This window comes from Dermacentor albipictus, chromosome 3, assembly GCF_038994185.2.
Source record: "Dermacentor albipictus isolate Rhodes 1998 colony chromosome 3, USDA_Dalb.pri_finalv2, whole genome shotgun sequence".
NCBI classification, from domain to species: domain Eukaryota; kingdom Metazoa; phylum Arthropoda; class Arachnida; order Ixodida; family Ixodidae; genus Dermacentor; species Dermacentor albipictus.
In genome coordinates this window covers 19,165,569-19,181,582 of record NC_091823.1, presented here as the reverse complement: position 1 = coordinate 19,181,582, position 16,014 = coordinate 19,165,569, and the positions used below count along the sequence as shown (strand labels likewise).

Below are 16,014 nucleotides of genomic sequence, written 5' to 3'. Positions count from 1 at the left end.
CCTCCTTGACTTCATTTACGGCGGTCAACAGATCCGCCTGTCCCTGAGTTAGACTGCTCGTCTGGCGTTTCAAGTTTTTTAAAGGCTGTAAGATTTCTTTTTGAGAGTTGTCGTCAGGCCCAGGACTCAATGATCAATGATCAATGATCATTGATCATTGATCAATGATCACCACAGCAAAGCAATTGCCCCCCCCCCCCCCCCCATTCCATATTACGAAAAAGCTTTCATCACTCAAATCACACAACACTTGGGGGCACAGCAGAAGCAGAAGGCATTGCTTGCTAGAACGTTTAGCATAAAGGCAAGTGGCATTACAGACCTGTATGAAGCGGAAGGAACGAACGTCAGCCGTGTTGGCTGTAGCGCCACACCTGTGCCCGCTGAAGCCGGACTGTAGTGCGGGGCCTTTTGTAAGTTCGGTCGGAACTGCTGTTCTTGTCGGTGGGGCTGTCCCAGTTTGCCAGACGAAAGTGACTCCAGTGGCATCGGCTATCAGGGAGGGATGGACCACTTTAGGCGCAAGAAGGTAGGCGGCGGGGGAACTCGCAGACCCGATACCATGACCAAGGAATCCCGCGAACCAAGCCACGGCCTGTATGAAGTGGAAGGAACGAATGTCAGCCATGTTGGCTGTAGCGCCACTCCTGTTCCCACTCAAAAAAATAATAAGAAGAATAAGAAGAAGAATGAGAATGAAACCATGCAGTCGTCCTAGCGAGGTCAAGAGCCTGCGATTCCGCAAAGTAAGAGCGAATTATTTTCCAACTAAAAAATGCGGGAAACTACAAATGAATAAATTCGGGGGAAAAAAATGTTCGCATTCTTCTGATTGCAGCATGTGTCTTCAAAGGGAGCCTTGATGTATGGCAACACTTTCTTCAACGAATAAACTTCTGCCTTGGAGGTCATTTGGTCACAAGAAATATTGATGTCAAGCTGCATGTGAACACTGATACCAGCTCAGAATTGTGGTAGCCACGTGCCTGTGAAGACAAAAAGGATTGACTGACGGCCTGTTGGTTCGCGATTATATGTACAAAAATAACAGCGCACCTTGACGCGATGATAGAAGCAGAGGTAGGTCTGTGTGCTTCTATATACACATATATATCGTCCCGTCAAGAAACACTGTTCATCTTGTAAGTGGCGAAGAAAGCGCAGATTACGTCCTCTCGATGCACAGATGGAGCGCCCGGACGGCTATAATGTTAACGACAAAGAGGCCCTGGGACCGCTACCAATCATGGCTGTAGTGCGCATGGTACATAATATCTCAGAATGGTTTGAAGACGGTCAGTTCTTCAAAATGTCCTATATTATCGACGTCAAGATAACGCTAGTCGATGACAGCACATTAGGGCGCGCCGATAACTCTCATTCATTGAGCGGTTCCTTCTTTTCTCTTTCTGACTTTCTTTTCCATCTTTTTTTTAAATATAATGCTTTCAGCGAATTTATGTCCGCGCTACTTTCACTGTCTGATTGCTGTAAAGGACCACCAGGAAGTCAAGTTATGGTCAAGTAGCCAGACAGAGTTTTGGTGTTAAATAATCGTCGAATTCAACTAGTCCGCTCGATTTAAGAATTGGCTGGCAACAACTACAGCTATCCCGAGCACCGAACACATTTATGAAAACCGAGTACTACTCGTAAAGAAACAGCGCCAATAAAACACGGACTGAGTAAGGACACGACAGGTGCCCCGCTTCTTTGAAATACGTTGCTCCCGACATGGCTACAGCCTTCCATTCTCAAAAGTACCACTGGCACCCTATCCAATAATATACAGTAGCGCAACCTCAAAAATGCATGCTCGCTTAGCATGCGACAACCATGTTGTGCAACAAATGCAGATCAGTTTCCTCCTTTTTCACCTATTTCTTCTATACCGGAGGCTGGCATGCAAGCGCCGCGTGGACGGTTTCGCCTCAATCGCCCTCTAAAAAGACAGCGCCGTTTTTTTTTTTATTCTTCGAGCGCATAAATATTAGTTGTGCTTGCGTGTGCACACGTCTGCATTTATAACAACGCAAGTTTATGTTTATTTCTCTTTTCTTTTGCTCGCCAGCACCCACAGCCTTCCGCTCGCGTATAAAGAAAACAAGAAAGAAAGGCAAGGAGAAAGAAATAGAAACGAAGGCAAGAGAAGAAAACAACAGCTGCCTGCGGGCGGCATGCAAATGGTTTTCCTTTCTCGAGTGGACCGCTTGCGCAGACGACGCTCGATGAAAGGCTTTTGAGGTTCTGTCGAGTTTCCCCTCGAGCAAGAGATGCGATCCTCGTGCGGGCCGAATGCGAAAGCCCCGCCCCCCAGCGGCCTCTGTCTGTGTGAGGCCAGTGTTTCCTCCACTCTACTCGGTATAGATTTTCGATCATTGCAGCGTCCACAGAGGGCGCTGTCCTTTAGAAATGATGTGCCTTTCGCTGAGTTGGTTTGTTGGTTAGTTTGTCTAAAGCGCTGTTGCGTATCCAGAGAGCGTTGACGCTGCGCTTCTTGTTCGCGATGGCTGGATATGTATAGATGCAGGTGTATTATGTACAGTTCGCGGTATACCCGAATCATAGAGTTTCCTGCAATAATTACTATACTATAGAAGGAACTCTGGCACTGCGACCGCTCAGCCACCATGGGGATGATGGGAAGCACATGGATTTGTCTGATTTTCGTGCTTGTAGTTCCAAATGTTCTTGCGACTTCGTTTATTACGCCTTACCTGCCTTCATTCTCCCAAATTTCAGAGCAATCAATACTGTTGCGTAGGACACTGCGAACACACACGATCGCTACTAATTGCAGCGCCTTCAGCCTGTTGAAGGGGCCAAATCTAAACGCACCAAGCGGCTCAACGCGCCGGCTTGCCCGCGAGAAATCCGTCAGGGCATCCTATATGGGTATTGTCGGTGCGTGCGTCCGTGGCGTAATTTTTTTCGATATCTAGCTTCTGTACTAAAGGTCCTGTGTTATAATCCCACCGTCAGGCAATTCTAATAATATCTCGTTAATTATTAATTACACAGTACCTTGTTGAAAATTATGAGTTTACGAAGTCACACAGCCGTTTTAAGCCAGAAGGACGAAGTTTAGGCAAGTCCATGTACTTCTCGTAATTACCATGCTCTCTGAACCGCCCCGATTGCAGCTCCCTTAGACAGTAAGGCTATTTTTTTACCTACACTAGCTACAAGAGTGTAGTTAGTGTATGAAGTCGCCATTCTTTCTACTTGGTGTAAAAAAGTGTAGCTCCGGCCACCTACATGAAGCCTTTCTTTGATAGCGCTAGTGTAGCATGAAAACTAAATTTTCTACACTGTGGTTTCGATGAGTGTAGGCAGCCGACGACAAACAAGCAGGCTGGCGTTGCAAATGCTTGGCACCATCTTGTCTCAGGCTGTCGGCGCAGATATAGCGAAGATAGTGAATATTCGCTGCAAGGACGGTATTGAAGTGCTGGCGTGATCATGTGTCACAGAGGAAGGGGAGCTAATTGCGTAGATAAATTATACAAACATGGATTACTAGAAACAATTTACTTCTCAGCCGAATATGTGAAGAATTATTTTACGTCCCTTGCCCAGCTAGAACTCTGCACTCCCACAAAACATACTACACGAAACCACGAGGTATGGAGGGTACCATAGTTTCAAAACAATTACAGCCTACAGTCGTTAACACATAATATACCGACTGTACTTAACAAACATAAGCACACAGCTACGCTAAATAAAAATGGTTTGCGTGTCTACTTTCTTCCTTTATAGTGACACTTTAGTATATTGCATTCAAGTGTAAAATGTCATTTTTTTTATGCATACGTGCAATGTGTAATCTTTGTTGCGTATAACGCCTTCTGTGTATATATCATGTCAGTGCTACTGCCATGTAAGGGACCCTGGGCCTCCGTCAACCTGCTGAGACAGCTTTTTGTCCAGGTGTCCCTCCAGTTCCTTTTGTTTCTGGTAAATAAAATTGATTGATTGATTGATTGATTGATTGATTGATTGATTGATTGATTGATTGATTGATTGATTGATTGATTGATTGATTGATTGATTGATTGATTGATTGATTGATTGATTCTTCCAAAGGGATCAATGAAGTTATCTTACTCACAGATAGTGCGGACTGTTTCAGACTCAACGCTGCATTATCCGCATTGATAAGTATTCGTGCACTGCGCATTCGCGATGTATTTCGCTGCAGTTTGTTTAGATTAGTTGATGAAAGAAAACTCGTACATTGGCGTTTAGTTTCAAGCAAGGATATATAAGCAGCGAGTAAGCGTGAAGTCGGGCGAAGTGCGGAGTCAGGCGCTTTTCGTCTGCTGATGCAGAAGACGACACGCTGTCTGCACTGATTGGCTACAGCCCGGCAAGCCAAGTGCAGCATACGACGTCATAGCCTCTGTCCGACACTTCACTCGTCTGTATTAGCCTGCGCGAAGTGTAGGTTGAATATATAGCCCTACTTCAGCCAGAGTTCCCTCCAGTAATCATTGTACGAAATTCTATGTCTCCAATGAGGGACAGTGTTTTTGTCGTGGAAAGGGCTAAATAAAAAAAATAAAGTGAAGAACGCACAGTCTCGGTATTTTAACCACTTTCTGCTTGGTTAACACCCCCTTATTGGATAGGCGCCACGAGATAAGGAACAAGCAAGCAAGTATTCGTCGAGGGCACGAAAAATAAATCACAAAAGAAATTCTCTAATGTTCTCATGTTCTCTAGTAGTATATTTAAAGCCAAGCTTTCTTTGTTGTTCTTGTTGTGGCCTCCAAACGTGGCCCATACCCACGAGGGGGACAGACCACACTGGAATTAATGAAAAGTGCATCTAAAAAGGAGGCAGAGAGAGGTAGAAAGCAATCAATAGAAGCCACATCAACAACAACAACGACGACGACGACGACGACGACGACGACGACGACGACGACGACGATGACGAAAGATTAGACAACTGAAGCATAACAATGTCCTTGAAAGGGCTCATTGACAACATATAGAAAAAAAGAAAGAGAGCATAGAGAAAAAAGAAAAGAAAAAATTAAAGCGCAATATTATGGGCTCTTTTGTGAACTGATGCAGAGTACCAATAACTCACCCGTGGCTCATGCCTAATTGACAGGCACCAAAGGACAATATGTTTGGTGTTGTACGTGTGATATTTCACTGCGTCACCAGAGGACACTTACTAACGTCTTGATTGGGAGGTGCAATTGATCATGCCGTTCCAACGGTGTAGGCGCGTTAAATGTCGAGAGCTACGTTTCGTACTTCGCAGTAAATGCACCCCTATGCTTGCTGCACGGGTATATGTACAGGGGCAGGTGGTGCGGCACTGCGAGGCTAACAGCATCTGGATATTCAGAGTATGACGAAAACCGTGAGTAATCGGAATGTGCTATGACGCATCCACGCATAGTGTTAGTATATTTTAATGTCTGGCATTTGAGGTCACTCGCGTATCATTATACTTTCTTTCTTTCAGTTACAGCACGAGGTGGTGTTTTTGATGGGGTACTCTACATACCTTCCGGAAAACTGAAGTAGGTCAAACAAAAAAATCCAACTCTGTAAACGCTGCATGGACCCCTTGTCCTGCATGGGTGGCAGTCGCATGCTTTCGTCTTGGTTGTCTTAATTTTTAACGGTATATGCGGTGCTGCCCCAGCAATTTCAAGTTCTTCTTTAGAGTATGCACTTCCGCATTCCACTGAAAGCTGCGCACTTCCTTATGTGCTTCAAGGTGGGTAAGCCCAGAAACATTCACGTAAGTTTAGCAGCGCACTATGACGCGTGGGTACGAGCGTGCTTGTCGCAGTGCTCGGAAACGACCAGCTGCCCTTCGTTGAACGTTCATTCCGCGCCATCCAAATGCTGCGCGTCTCACTCAACCAAACTGTTCTAGCGGGGACTAGGCACTTTCAAGAGCTTCCATAAGATGGCGGGGAGCACGAGAAGTTTGAAAATACAGGTAGGCTCAATGTCTGCTTTTGATACACTCAGACGGCTGATCGGGAATCATGCGCTGATGCATCGCGTTTCCTTCGCTGCTTAGGCGGTCGAAGCGGGACCGTCGTTCCACCTGCAGTTTCGACTTTTTTTAAAAAAACGAGCTCATCGTTTTACATATGTGCGCAACCGGGGTCCAGACGTTTGGCTTGCAGTTGGGATCCCCCAATTACAAGGGCAGTTGTAGCTCCACTTGGCAGGATAGAACATATAGCGGAGCCGATGCATGTATGCACCACGCCAGCACTGCGCCCAGTTATCCGCCAGCCGACTAGGTCCTTCCTTTAGTATGGCTGAAGGGAGGAGACGTGAGACAGCATAACTTTGTGGGCGATGTGAGACCCATAATAGACGGTTTATTTATGTTGGTCAACAACAGTGAATTGTTGTATTATGGGTACCTCTCTGGACTACGGCGTCATTTCTGCAGTTTTCACACAGCGGCACTTTAGATTTGAGTGACACGCAGCTGCGTCAGGAAGAAATGGAAAGGCAATTGGCATCGGAATCAGGTAGCGATATATGTTATATGCTCTGAAAACATTGCACTGATCCTATATGCTTGTTTAATGCGAAAGCATTATATGCCCCATGAAGCGTAAAATCTGGCGTGCGGCGTTCTGCGTCCGGCGCTACCATACGACGGTACCAAAACCCGCGTGGTTTAAGTGATCGCGTCGCTTACCCAGCGCTGGACCTACTGCGGCTCGCACTGCGAAATATCACGGCGAACAGCCACGGCGTCGCACGCATGCAATGGCCCACACCCAAAAAACCGGCTCGGCCCACTCACAAAACTAGGTTAAGGTGGGTTAAGGTGTATTAAATTGGGTTAAGGTGATATGAGGTGGATTAAACTGAATTAAGCTGGATTAAGATGGAATAAGGTGAATTGTAGTGGATTAGGGTTGGTACACATTACAGCAAGGTGGATTAAGGTGGATTAAAGTGCAGTTTTTATTTAAGGTGATAACTTAGACAAATCCTCCTACTTTCGCAATCAGATCACGTAAGGACACGTAAGTGACTGTGCACGTTTTCTTAGGGAAGCTGTATATGACTACGATCCCACGATTTCTTCATCGTCTTTGCCAAAAACTCAACCAATAACAGCGGAAGCACGCACCACGTGCGCGCCTGGGTTCCTTGCGGCACCACCAGATGGAGCTCGTATCCGCAGTGGCACCGGCCGTGCGGGGGAAAGTACAGAAAAGAACCATAAAGCTCACCTTTGCGCATAGCGTTCACCGCAAGCGTTTCCCTGTAAATATTACGGTTGCATAAACTGCAATTGCCGGAAAGCGGTAATTGTAGCATACGAAACAGAGAGTGACGTCACTACACTTTCATGCGTAGAAGAATAACCCACCTAGCAAATGATTTCCATGTTACATCTCCGTTTATTTGTGCAGTTATTTAGCATCCGCTTATATGCGGCCTGCACGAGTTACTTGCATTGTATTCTTTAATGTAAATATGTCCACATACATGGTTCAAATCAGCTGTATCGTGCTAGGATGCAGGCACTACCAACTTACGCTTTGAGTCAGGAACTTATACATACATATTATTTAAAATGTTCCAGGTATTCACTATTTTGTTTGATCATGAAATGTCTCCGTATTGTACACATTCAATAAATACGAATATGCAACTTTATTATCAGACATTATTTCATAGTAATGTTGTTCTATGGACTAATTCCAACCTACGTCACGTTTAATGTCAGTGATGTTTGGTGAGCAAAGTATTTTGTTATCCTTTGTGTTCCGTCGCCTGCCAGTGGCTCGGTCAAACTGTTTGACGCAGATTTATTTCAAAGGAGACCACCAACGTACGTACATGCATTGGAAAATAAAACTCATTATAAGTTATTTTAAATCAGACCCTCGAGAAAGTATGCTTATTGATTTATTGCAAATGAGCGAGTACATTATCCTGTATGTACGAATGCAAACGTGTTACGTAAAACCATGTTGTGACCTCCGGCGCATATACCACGCACGCTTATTCCTCCTAGGGGTGCTTTTCCGGGGCATTTGAAAGAATTCGTTGTTTCAAAATCATAAAAGAAAATTCCCACCTTTAAAACGACAAGAACATCGCATTAGTACCGCCTTTTCTCCGAAATAGCTTGCCTCGTCGCAAATCGAACGGACGATCCACGGAAGTGCTCGCTTCCTACAAAGAGAATGCAAAATATTGCCGGAGTCGCGCTCCCGCGACGGTGAAACATGGCATAAAAGAACCGGAAGATGCAAAATCACGAGTGTGTTGTCACTTGGCCTTTTATTCATTTATTTTTTTTCTCGCATGCCTATAGTTTGTGCCAGGAGACGAACGGAAACGAACAAAAACATAACGATCCGGAAACACGCTTCTTATCTGAATCACGTCCGCAACTTTGATGGCAAGAGGTGAGCAAGGTCGTCGTCGATGAGCACGATGAAAGAATAGAAGCGGGTTCAAATAAGCGTCGTTTGCAGAAGCCGCACATACAGCAAATCGAGTTAGCAGACGAGTGCATTCGCCGCGCAACAGAAACGAAAACCCCAAGGAGAATCCGACGATCGATAAAGGTCGGAGACGTCTCGCGGACCGAGAAACAACGAGGTCTATTTTCCTTCTTTCTTTTTCTCTCTCTCTCTCTCATTCAACGATGCTGAACGAAGAACAGGGACCAAAAAGGACTAAAGCAGTCGAAAACGAAAGCAGACGGGATGAGAGCGGCGAAGGAACAATGAAAATCGCGGACGGCGCACCCTCTCATAGGGCTGACAGCAGCGACGAAGCTCCGAGAGGCAAAAGCACTGCTATAGTCTTGTCGCGTTGTCACATCGCAAGGACCGAGGGTGCGTCGGGTCGCCCGGAGGGGCTTTCGTGAGGCCTCGCGGCACCTCGGTGTCGACAGCGGCAATGCATTAGCCCCGCCGCTCCAATCCCTTATCGACTTGTCTGCTCCTTTCCTTGTGTCGCAGAGATAAACGTACCCTAGGAGTACAGGCAGGGAAACTAGTTTCTTGTCTTGTTTTAATTTTATTCCGCGTAAACGTTGACACCTCGTCGGTCACTTTTAAAACAATTTTGTACGCTAGTCCAATCCCAATTCAACAGTATGGTTATTGCGGTGGTGATTTCAGTGTGACATTTATGAGTGTGGTTGTTCAGTTATTAATTTCCTGGGAGAAGGGGGCAAAAAAGTATAAGAAATAAGAAAGGTGAAAGAAGAAATCTAGGAAATACAGGTGCAAACGGTAGCTTTAAGATTCACAAACCGCGCGTAAGTGTCATTATTAAATTATTCGCTTCATTGGCTGAAATGAAAGCATAAAACACTTGGGATGCCGCCTATTGAAGCTGCACAAAAACATACATACATACATACATACATACATACATACATACATACATACATACATACATACATACATACATACATACATACATACATACATACATACATACACACATACACACATACACACATACACACATACATACATACATACATACATACATACATACATACATACATACATACATACATACATACATACATACATACATACATACATACATACATACATACATACATACATACATACATACATACATGCGAACGTACGTGCGTTCACATTAAATAATTAAATTTCGAAAAGGCACTGATTTATTTTCTCTTGTCATACCGAGCTAAGCACTCACGACCTGCACTAAATGAAATGCATAACAGAGTGGAAATGATTACGCCTAAAGCGTGGTTCTTCTCTGCTTTGCGAAAAAGTACAGCATGACAATTTCTATTTCAGGCCACTCTAAGCATCCAGGTCTTGCTCTTTTCAAAGCAGCCTCCGCACAAATCAGTTGCACAAATATTCCAATGAAGGATTTTCCTCGCTCGAAATGGGAAATAGGTCATTCAAAAGCCTAATGGATTGAAGAGACTTCGCTAGCTGAAACAATTTGTGGCTCCTGTTCAAAAACAGCGCTGCGTCGAGTGCTGAAAACCAAGCCGTTATTTAGGGGAAAAAATTCACAAAAAGAAAAAAGAAAGACAACGCTAGAGAAGAAATTAGCAAACACAGCAGCGCGCCCCTTCTACTCGAGAATGACATTATTATTTAAGTACATCCCCAAATTATGGTCTCGATCTTTACCTGAATCCTTTTCATCAGCACAAATCTACCATTCCGTAGTTACGCAACTGCATAGAAGAGCAGTACTTTTTTTAATTTTTTTAATCTTCTTGTTTTGTTCTTTTTTTTTTGATACGGTTAGACTGCCCCGCTCCAGACATTAAAGCTGAGTGGTTAGTGGGAGCTCAGCGCTTTGCCACCCCCCCCCCCCAAGTTTACCGGCCTTTTTTTCTCTCTTCTTTTTGCATTCGTTTGCATACTGCAAAAGATTTGCATGCAGGTTTTTAAATTGCAAAAGCATTGAAAATTAAGCTGGACGGCACATTTTGTTGGCACGTTGTTTCGCGCGACTAAATCAGTTTCAAGCTGGTTTTAAATATTGCGAGGAGATCGGGGGGGGAGGGGCGTGGAGGGGGCAGTTTTAAATGGAAATCTTAAATGGAAAACTTAAAAGCGAGTAACGGTTTCTTCTCCATTTCGCGGTGTGGCCGCAGAATGAAAGAATACTCCTCGTGCAGGAAGATTAAACTCGTCATCATCATTTTCTTCTCTTTTCTTTTTATTTTGACATTTCTGTTCGGCCTTTCTAGGGAATATTAAGCAGCCCGGGCTGCTCCGACAACAATGCTCGAACGAGCAGATTCCAATATCGATCTGCAGCGAGCGACACAGAACGTAGAACTATAGGAGGAACAAAAGCGAGGGTCGCGAGTGCTGTGGAAGTGACATCGCGTCGTGGTCCGCTGTGGAATTAGGGAAAGGAAGAGGCTTTAATGAGGAAAAGGGGGAGGGTCAGCGGGGAGCCGTGGGGGACGTGTCATCTGTCTACGAGTCGACCACTGCCGAGTCGAGTCCGCAGGCTCATTAACACGCTGAAAGCTCAGTTCTCTCTCTGGAAGATTTGATTCCTCAGAGCTCGCTCCCGGCGGCTATGCGCAAAGCCTTCCGCGTACGCCCGTATATATTGTATACACAGGGGGTTATCTGAAAGGTTCTCGCCGCGTGTTGTTAATTAGTCGTATAAATGCGGGCATGCACGTAGGCACTGGGCGGTGCGAGCTTATTTAGGTGCGCATGCCGTCGCGCGCCGGATTGAAATGCGGACGTACTGACTAGATAAAACTACGCGGAAGTTTCTTTGCATGGTGGTACCTGAATGCGCGATTTCGCGTCCTTGAATAATCGATCGCTGAATGTTTCTCAGAGATGTTTCTCAGAGTCTGCTCGAGAAAACAAGCACTCGGCACATGCAGTATACTATTCCTAGACATACAGCAAGTATTTGATTCAGCACCACATAGGGTGATTGTTTTCGCACTTATATATGACTGCGGGAATTTCGGGTCGTTTGCTCCGTTTTGTAGGCCATTTTCTATCGGAGCGCAAAATGAGAGTACGCGTTGGATGAGCAACAAGTGAACCTCGCACTGTTAAGTGTGGTGTCCCGCAAGGCAGTGTCTTATCACCGCTTCTCTTCAACAGCGTACTTGCTGGACTCCCAAGCCGATTGCCTCAAAAATGTGACTTTCCGATAGGCATAGCAATCTATGCTGATAACATCGCATTGTGGATCAGCGTTCCTTTGCACCACGGTCCTCGACTTCGTGGAATCTTGCAGAGAGCTCTGAATGTCACATCAGAGTACATCGATGAAGTTGGTCTGCTGATTTCACCCGCTAAGGCTGCCGCAATTGCGTATCATCCTAGACAATGCGCTCGTCAAACCATGAGCCAGCTATACCTCGGAGATATACACCGATAGATTGGGTACAGCAACACCGCTACCTGGGCGTAGTTATCGATGATCGCCTATCACGGCGCCCTGCCGTCACCTCTGTTCGGTGCAAATCGCTGTCCCTACTCAGATATTCAGATATGTGGCCGCCTTGACTGCTAGGGGCGACGACTGTGACCAGATGACAGCACTACAAGTATATCAATCGTCTGTACTTTCTGGCGTGATGTATGCCTTGCCAGTGTTGAACGTGCCACCCAGTTTGACGTCTCAATTGGAACGGTACCATCGCGTGGCCCTCCGAGTCACTCTTGGCTTACCTCGTGAGGCGCAGTCTGTTCCATTACTCACTGAAGCAACCCAGCTGCCCCTGAGGCTCCAAGCAGACCAGAGAGCGTTAAATCTCGTCGAGCGTCTGCATCAATCATCAAATGGACAAGCACTTATTAACCGGCTGATTCAGCGGCCGTTCTCCCGCATGGGGAAAATGGCGGCATTGTTCGTTGCCATTTCTAGCACTTCAGTAGATACTACGTCACTGACAACTCCGAGAGAGCACATCAAACAAATGTCCCTTCTCTATTCATCTTTCGATTCCCGAGACACACAGAAAGTCTGACCAGCCTGTTTTGGCACTATTCCAGGCAGCCCAACAGCACTCATTTGAAAAATATGGAGACCATCTTAAAGCATTTACGGACGCATCGGTAAGCAGCGACGCTCAAGCCGCTGCAGCAGCTTTCTTCTGCCTTTCGACTGACATAAGCAGAGTGTTTCGAATACCTCATTCATCCTCATCAACAACTGCGGAGCTGGCAATTATTGATGTTGCTCTGAAGTAGGTACAGGAAGAAATAAGCACATCGAAGGTCGTCATGCTCACAGACACCCGTGCTGCCCTTAGCGGGCTGTTGAGAAAGGATGAAAATAGCCCAATTCTACGCAGTATATAACAGAGTCCGCCGACAAAATTACTTCTCGTGGAGTGGCCCTCATTGCCCAGTGGTTACCTCCGCACGTGGGTATTGCTGGAAACAAGGAGGCTGATCGCATCGCTTCAACTTGTGCTCACAACGGAAGTGACTGCCCAGAAATTTCTTGCATCGTTCATAACGCTCGTGCGTTAATCCACCGATACCTCCTAAAGCAGCACCCAGATTAACGTGTTGCAAACGGCTCATACCCTCCCCGTGTTCGTGGTCGTGGCTTGCCTCGTAGTGCTAGAGCACAGTTAGTGAAATAGAAGCGTTGGCTCTGTGTTGTTGCGCGAACGCTTTCGTCGTCAAGGACGTGTTGACAGTCCGTCGTGTACGTCCTGTGGCTCCTGGGGAGCACCTGAACACCTTATATCGGAGTGTCCCGCATTCGTCACACAACGTGCACTGCTAATTAAGGAATATGGACTGATGGGACTCAAGTGTGCGAACGTTGACGATTGCCCGTTATAGAGAGGGAATGCTGCCCAACGCGAACACGACCATAGAGCCTTGCTAACTATCATGCAGAAAATTTTTGTTTTCTTTCTTTCTTTCTTTCTTTCTTTCTTTCTTTCTTTCTTTCTTTCTTTCTTGACTTGGCCTCCCCGTTTATAGCCATTGTTTTCTTCCGTGTTCCTACTTTCTTTTGTCCGTGTCTCTATCATTTGTTTATTTCCTATTTTCTATCCTATTTTTTTGTTTCCTATCTTCTTCTCCTCTTCTCCTCTTTTCGTTCGCTCTCCCCGAAAGAGTAGGCAGGCGTTGTGCATCTCTCCATGGCCGTTGTCAGTTTGCTTCCTCCCTGTTTCCTTTGTGTGGTCGTATGTTTCCATATAATAATAATAATAATAATAATAATAATAATAATAATAATAATAATAATAATAATAATAATAATAATAATAATAGTGATAATAATTTATTCAAGTAGGCGAAAGTAAAAACGCGGAAATCTATGCGCCCTGGGTTCAATATCACGAAGGTTTTCGTTGGTCAGAAATGTATGTCACTGGCTTGCCGCTTTTGCTAATAGATGTTTCCACTGGCGCCGGTACTCACAAACCGCGTCAAAGAGAAACTGCTTTGGGAACAGAATGCAAGTCCTAGCCTGCACATATGTATTCACATTCCATTCGACCGCAGTAACGCGCTGTTGCATAGCACCTTTACTGCACCTCCTTCAATCACTGCTTTCACAGTCTTCACTTGCGTAAATGCCGTGGTATTATTCATGTTTCCTTCTTGAAGTGTCAACCAGGTCTTGACTGCCAGTCGAATCATTAGGTGTAGACTGCATTAGACCGCATAGATAGATAGATAGATAGATAGATAGATAGATAGATAGATAGATAGATAGATAGATAGATAGATAGATAGATAGATAGATAGATAGATAGATAGATAGATAGATAGATAGATAGATAGATAGATAGATAGATAGATAGATAGATAGATAGATAGATAGATAGATAGATAGATAGATAGATAGATAGATAGATAGATAGATAGATAGATAGATAGATAGATAGATAGATAGATAGATAGATAGATAGATAGATAGATAGATAGATAGATAGATAGATAGATAGATAGATAGATAGATAGATAGATAGATAGATAGATAGATAGATAGATAGATAGATAGATAGATAGATAGATAGATAGATAGATAGATAGATAGATAGATAGATAGATAGATAGATAGATAGATAGATAGATAGATAGATAGATAGATAGATAGATAGATAGATAGATATTGGAAAGGCGCAAACCAACCAGAAGAGATGCTTCTAGTTTGCGACCTTACACTGGAGAAAGGGAAAGGGCCACAGTAAAGAGAAAGAAAGCAAACTCGCGGGAAGAAATAGAAAAGGTTGTGAACACCCGCGATAATTGACGTCTCTCTAACAGACGACTCGAACGCAGAAGCTTCAATAGTGCCTCGATCTACTTCTGGTGTGACGATCGCGGCATTCCAGGATTGTCTGCTCCGAAAGCGGCCGGTAGAGTTCGACGATCAGCTCCACATGGTCGAGCGGGCTCTCCGGGCAGCAGAAGGCCCCTGGACCTGGAGTTCCAACCATGAAGACCCCGAGAACCTTCACCTTGCTCTTGAGCAATAAAGGTTTTTTCAATCAATCAATTCAGACAGGCCAGCGTTGTCACGAGCGACTGCCTATGTAACCTGTAGCGAGTAGAGCTGAAAAAAAAAAAATTCGATAGTGTTCTTGATAGGATAGGATCCATAATAGGCAAATCGGGACAATAAAACTTAGGCAAGACGATAGTAATGTCGTTAGAAAATGATGATTTGAATACATGTTGTAATATGTAACAGCAGCTGTTGCTTGGAATAGCCTTTCCCTGATCGTCACGAAGCACAATCTCGTGTTTTTTGGGGACCGGTAATAACATTCCAAACTTTTCGATGGTCACTCTGCAAAAGAGAAGGGAGGGTATTGCTGAAAAAGTTGTGCTTTGCTACGGCACTCTCATTCTTGTACTGAAATGCTGCGCAGCGATAAGCTGCCCACCTTTCAGGAGTATCAGATGATAATGCCTTACGGTACAAGTCTTTTTTTATTTTTATTTCGTAAACGAAGGAGTGGTGACGTGAAGCCAGGAGAGTGAAAAGCAGCATGAATAGAGCGAGTCGGCACGTATTTATCAATAAGTGACACTATCTTATTTTTGAAGAGCGAAGAACAACAAGTTCCGCAGCTGTCGATGCTAATGATTGAAGAATTTGGTAGGTACCGCGAATAAACTGTAAAAAATGGGAAAGTAGAAACACATAACACAACGACGAAGAGGCGGCATTGTTGTGAATACATGCACGGTGTCCTGTGTAGCGTACATATATAAAGTGCGATGAGGCAGGTGTATGCACAGGTGGCACGCGAAATGAAACGTAAGCGCATATTAAGCCCACTTCTTACAGGTGCGCATATCCACGGGGAAGGAGAAGGTAAAGGCACAAATTCAATGAGTGCTTCAATATTCAATACTGGATAAAGTCGGGAACGGCTGGCGGCCTCGTTCGCTTAGTCAGAAGACCTAGTTACTGTTGGCGCAAACAGCCGAAAGCACATTTCCAGAGTCCGTATGCATAGTGCATGTGTTATTGACTGTTATGGTTTCATATAGGAGCAAGGGA

The 16,014-nt window shown here is 44.8% G+C and overlaps 1 long non-coding RNA gene across 1 annotated transcript in view; it reads left to right on the top strand.

Annotated features, from left to right (window-relative positions):
* The window catches only part of LOC139057278 (uncharacterized), a 35,528-nt gene extending 20,534 nt beyond the window's left edge, over nucleotides 1–14,994 (top strand). The window contains exon 4 of the long non-coding RNA XR_011512673.1: nucleotides 14,837–14,994. This is a non-coding gene — a long non-coding RNA (uncharacterized lncRNA). The remainder of the gene's footprint in view (nucleotides 1–14,836) is intronic.
* Nucleotides 14,995–16,014: the final 1,020 nt, after the last annotated feature.